The following is a 5,759-nucleotide window of genomic DNA, read 5'->3' on the forward strand; positions in this document are numbered from 1 at the left end:
TCACCCTTTTTCTTAGACAATGCACCATCTTTGATAACTCATATGCACCCCCCCCCCCCCCCCCACCGTCACAATGCACTTCTGTCCTCTAGGGGCCATGAGCCACATTGTCCCTTTTGCATCCTTGATGTGGTTGGCAAAAAAAAAAAGTAGGTAATGCTTACTTCCAGGAAGGAACTACTCTGAACACTGCACATTCACATCTTCTGTTTTTCAGGACAATTCAACAGGGCAGGTGCCAGTATTTGCTCCATTTTAAAGATCAGGAAACAAAGACCAAGAACCAAGTCCTTTACCCAAGCAATGCCCTGTCATGTGGCCTAAGCTAGAATTGAAGGAGAACAAGGCCGTGCTGGTTTAGGGTTTGTGCTGAATGATTTCCCTTTGGTGGAGTGGGAAAAGGAGATAAGACTGGTGTTAGTGGTACATGTTTACTTCCATACCTTGTATAAATGAGCTTCCTTCTCAAGCCAAGTTTTACCTCGTATCTGTACGTGGCTTTTACACCAGCTGCCTCGCTGATAGTCTTCTTTTTCCCAGTCTGGTCTGTACACAATAGCCAGAGAGACCTTTAAAGAAGTTATAAACATATTAATGAGCTATTATCGTTTTACCTCTTTATATGGAGAAAACACTAACCAGTGTTATCGAAGAGGTAGATTAGTCAGCTAAGCAAATGGAATTCAAATAGCCTGAGCCCCAAAACTACAATCTCAAGCAGACTCCTCTGCTGTGTGGTTATAACGCTCGATACGCAGTATTTATTTCTGAGTAGGACTGGCCATACTTCTACTCACCACCGCATCAACACTGCAGGGAAGAAAGCTGTCTTTATTTTATGAGAGGAGAAAAGCTGCCATATAAAAAAAAGTATGGAGATCTCAAGTCAGACAATAAAGACGATGGAGAGTTAGAAGAATGGTCACTCCTGAAATCAAAAGCATCTGCACAGCCCACGTGAGCTGTACGGTCTTTCACCGCAGTCACATGGAGAAACTGACAACATAAACCAAGTTTATAGGCTGTTCAAGTTAAATAGGGATAATAAAAGACGCCCGCGGATTTGGCTCTCCTGTTTCTGAGAAACAACTATGGCCAGCTTTCAAAAACAGCGCTGTAAAGCACGCGAGACCCTGAAGTGAGAGCAATAAGGACATTGAGGATGAAGGAGAGGGGAGAAGTTCCCCCCTCCCCCACGCCCCATCAGGCTCCGGAGTCACGTCCTTCATTCCCCAGTGTCCTTCCTTATCTGTGGAAATTCTCCAAAGAAAGTTTATCTTTTATGGACATGAAGTAAAAATAAAAAGAGTTGGCGGTCACACAAAACCATCCTTCCTGGAGGAGTAGAGGGTGAGTGGGCTTCCCAGCCTGACCTACAGCTCGGCTCCTCTGGGGTTTCTGCTTCACCCTAGGTAAGTACTATTTCAGCTCGCTTGCCTGGAGGATAGGGGCAGAGAAAGTAGAAACGAAGACATCTTCTTTTCTGGTGTGTGCTCTGGGAAGGGATGTCCTTCCTGGTTATCTCAGGGCTGTACCCCTGTTGCTGCTGATTTGAAAAAGGGGGGGGGGGGCGAAGGCCAAAGAAGAGGAGAGAAAGCCATCAAGTTTTCTTAGGTTAGAATTTCATTTCCCAAGTTCCCAGCTCTCCAGTCTGTGTTGTTAGGTGGCAAGCCATTACTCTCAATTTCAGCGTGGGTCTAGATCACGGACGGACGTTATCACTGATGCAGATTCCCTCATGACTAAGTTGATTTTGTCCTTTCAAGAAACACTTAGGGTGGTTCTGACCCTGGGATGACTGATACAAAGAATGCTGGCGTCATGGTGGACTGAGTGCCCTGGAATCTGTTAAACAGCATTAACACGGCTTCATGCCTCAGTCTTTTAATAATTGATGATTTGAAACCTTGTCAAGTGCTTTTGGAAAACAAATTAGATTTGAGACCTGTGGGAAAAACAGGTTAGGATGATGATATTGGCCCAGAGGATTGAACTCTTTCCAGATTCATCTGCAGCTGTCAATCACTTACAGCTGTTCCGTGATTTATTGACACGTCATGCTGTCATATGTCCCGTGTACGTTTACCTGCCACGCCATTTCTCCCTCTTCATTTTCAGCTTGAAAAACCTGTAGTGATCAATCTCATGTCTCTTAGATGGATGTCACAGCTCAGCCCTGTCTGCCTTCTAGCCCTGGAAGAACAAGTGATATCTATGTGACTGTCATTACTGCCCCTTGTGATCGATCACCCTGCTCCACCTGCAAGAAGCTCAATCGGAAGGAGAAAGATACATATGTTCTAGGATTAAAGGGGCAATAGGCAGATATTGAAAGGATATGACACTTGGAGACATCCAGGGAACTAAAGACAATGTTGCTTACCCAGTGAATGTAGTGCTGGGGGGGATGTTGGAAAGAAGTTATCAAGAAGACACTGTTTCAGTATTCTGCTACAGTTGAGAGCCTTCGGCAAACCAGTGGAAAGTCAGCCTTGAAAGTCAGCTCTGAGGGTGGGCTGGGAGGGAGTGGTAGATTATCTCTAAAGATGCCCTATCTGTTCCACAGGTACCATTTCTTCCAGTTACTACATTTTGTTTTGTTTCAGACCGCAGTGTTCCAAGACACCCAGCAAGAGTCAAAGGCAGTGATTTCTTTAGAGGTATCGAGGCTTTGGAGTTCAAGCCGGAAGACCTAATTAGATAGCAGCTTTATGCTGCCTGTCACTGTTACAGAAGATCTGAGATAACTTCAAGGGGGTGAGCTATTTCCGATGCTGGTTTCAGAGGCTTCTTACATCGTCTTTGGGCTCCATCATTGTGGGCCTGAGGTGAGGTGAAACGTCATGGGTGGGGAATGCATCCGTAGCTAAGAATGCTCTTTTTATGGTGGCCAGAAGAGGAGGAAGGGGGGAAGAATGGGAGAGAGGGAGGGAGAAAAGAGGGGGGGAGAGAAAAACAGAGAGAGAGAGAGAGAGAGAGAGAGAGAGAGAGAGAGAGAGAGAGGAAGATGGTGGTGTCCAGGGACTAGGGTCCCAATATACTCACTCAAAGGCATCCCCCGTCCCCATGCCATGCTTCCTCCAACTGGAGTCCGCTTCCTCAGATTCTGGTACTTGTCAACTGTCAGCAGCTGGGAATCCAGTCATCAACACATGAGACTAGCACATTTAAAGTTAAGTCAGCAAAATCTGGGATTTAGTGATCCCCTGTAGTCGAGGGGATCATTTCACTGGTGACAGCCAGTTAGTGGAGTATCACATACCATGTTCGAAATGCTAGAAATTTACCTCTGTGTAATTAATTTTCTTCCCTTTGGTCAATTTTGACCCAGTGTTAAGGTTTGGGTGTATAATGCGGGAACACTTGTGTCCCAACTATTTTGGAATGTTCTGGAACATTGGGTGTGGCAGTGTCTAACATGAGGAAGTAGATCTCTGTAGGGTAGGTATGATGTTTGCAGATGTGTGGTAAGTTAGAATGGATGATCCTAAAGTTGGGTGCTCAAGGTCGCCCTCTGTGGAGAGAAGCTCTGGATAGCTACTTTTGAGTAACTAAATGCTCTTTTTGGAATTTGCCTCCTTGCTGAATCTCATTCAATGCATTGATCTTAATTTGCCCATTGGTCAAATTCAAGTTGCAACAGTTACTTGAAGAGTTATTGCCAGCATTAGTTGTGAAGATTAGAAATTGTTAGGTGTAGTAGAAATATGGTCAGCATACCAAATCCCCTTTACCTGAGGTAAGAGGTCCTCCGGAAGTGAAGATTGATGTCAAGTGACTTCCTGAGCAAGTGTTCCTCAGCAAAACCTGCATCACTGAGAAGGAAGTAAAACAGGAAAAGGTAGATTGCTGATCAGACAGATGGGCTCAGGTAAAGTGTAGGGATCATAGTAACACTGTCATCATTGGAGGCAGACTGGTCTTTCGTGTTCCTTATGAATCTGCCACTGCTATTGCAGAAAGGTGGGCAATGGGGAGAGACGGGGGCAGTCTATAGTCATGTTAGTGGTAAGATAACTTCCCAGGCACACCCTGGTGAGGTGGCTTGTCAGCTATGGCCTACCCTCAGGTACAGATAGCTTCTATAGCCTGACAACTTCTAACCTTTACAAGTGCATCCCAGGACTCCATTTTGTGTTTTTTACTTCCTACTGTAGTAGCGCACTAGAAGGCATCTTTGAATCGCAGAGTATCAAACAAGTATAAACAGAAAAAGTATCACATGACTCAATCCAATGCTTGGCATACAGTAGGGGCTCCACATGTGCTAGCTTTTCTTTTTTTACAGTTAAACATTGTAAATCAGTGTGTGTGTGTTCATGCACATGGTCCATGTGTGGAGGTCATTGGGCAAGCTGTGTGAATCGATTCTCTCCTTCCATCATGTGGGTTCTAAGGATCCAGCATAGGGTAGAGAATGGTTGGCAAAATGTCTTCCTTTCAAAGCCATGCCAGAAGTCAATGAGACAGTAAAGAGTATGCTCAAAGCACAAGTCACACAGGACTTGGTTGAGGTGTGTGGGCTCCATCTCTTCTTTAAATTTTTGGAGCCTCATCTCAGGATCACACAGTGTGCTAACTTTTGTAATGGTGTAGAAGAACATGTTTCAGACAATTATCATGGAGGTTATCATTAACAATAATAACCGTAAATGTTAGCTTGCATAGGTCTAGAATCTCAATCAATGTGGATTACTACGGCTGGAGAAAATAACCAAATTCTGTATTTCAAGAAATCTTTCATCCATTTTATCTCCTATTCTTCGAGCATGTGTAGTAAGTTTTGCTGTTTAATTTGGTACTTATATGGTTGTATTTTTCCTACTTCCCCACCACACCAAATCTGAAGGCTAAAAACTTCTGTACTGTTGCTACTATTCTTATAAATCCTCAATCTTCAGTTCAGTTATGAGCAAAGAAAATGCCTTATGGATACTTGTCCTGACAATATAGGGGTGAGTGTGGGGGTGGGTAAATGAAGCCATCCATGAATTAACCAAAAGAAAATCCCATCTATGAAGAAACATGTGAGTAATCTCTTTTGGAATTTTATGTCAAGAATTTAGTGATTCCTACTAGTATTTCAAAACTTGAGTCTTTTCAGCCTGACATTGCTCTTCTGTGACTATAACTTTATCAATCCCAGACCCAAGGGCATCTAGATGTTCATCAAAAAGAAATTAGTGAGCTGAGGAGATGGCGGAGTTGGTAAAACACACTTGCCTCAAAAGTGTGACAACATGCCAGTTGTGTTGGCACACACCTTTAATCCCATCACATGGGAGGCAGAGGCAGGTGTATTTCTGTGAGTTGAGGCCAGCCTGGTCTACAGAGAGGGTTCCAGCACAGCCAGGGCAGTTACCCAGAGAAACCCTGTCTTGAAAAACAAACAAACCAACAAACAAAAGACAGGAAGAAAGTGTAGCAACATGAGTTCAATTCCCAGCACTTGTGTAGAAAGCTGGACATGGTGGTGTGTGCTGTAACCACTGTGATGGTGAGATAGGAGACTGAGACAGAGGATCCCAGCTCTCTGGCCAGCTAACCTAGTCTATTTGATGATGTCTCCAGGCTAACCAGACACTGCCTCAAACAAGAAGGTACCCGAGGAATGAATGATGCCTGAGGCTGCCCCCCATATGCACATGCACACACATGTACTCACAAAATTTGTGATTGGAATCATCAATGCTTCAGAAGACAGACAGAGGGAAACTGTTCTCTGGGATCAATCCCTGGTGCTGGGGGAAAAGAAAAGG

This window comes from Onychomys torridus, chromosome 20, assembly GCF_903995425.1.
Source record: "Onychomys torridus chromosome 20, mOncTor1.1, whole genome shotgun sequence".
In the NCBI taxonomy this organism is placed as follows: Eukaryota; Metazoa; Chordata; class Mammalia; order Rodentia; family Cricetidae; genus Onychomys; species Onychomys torridus.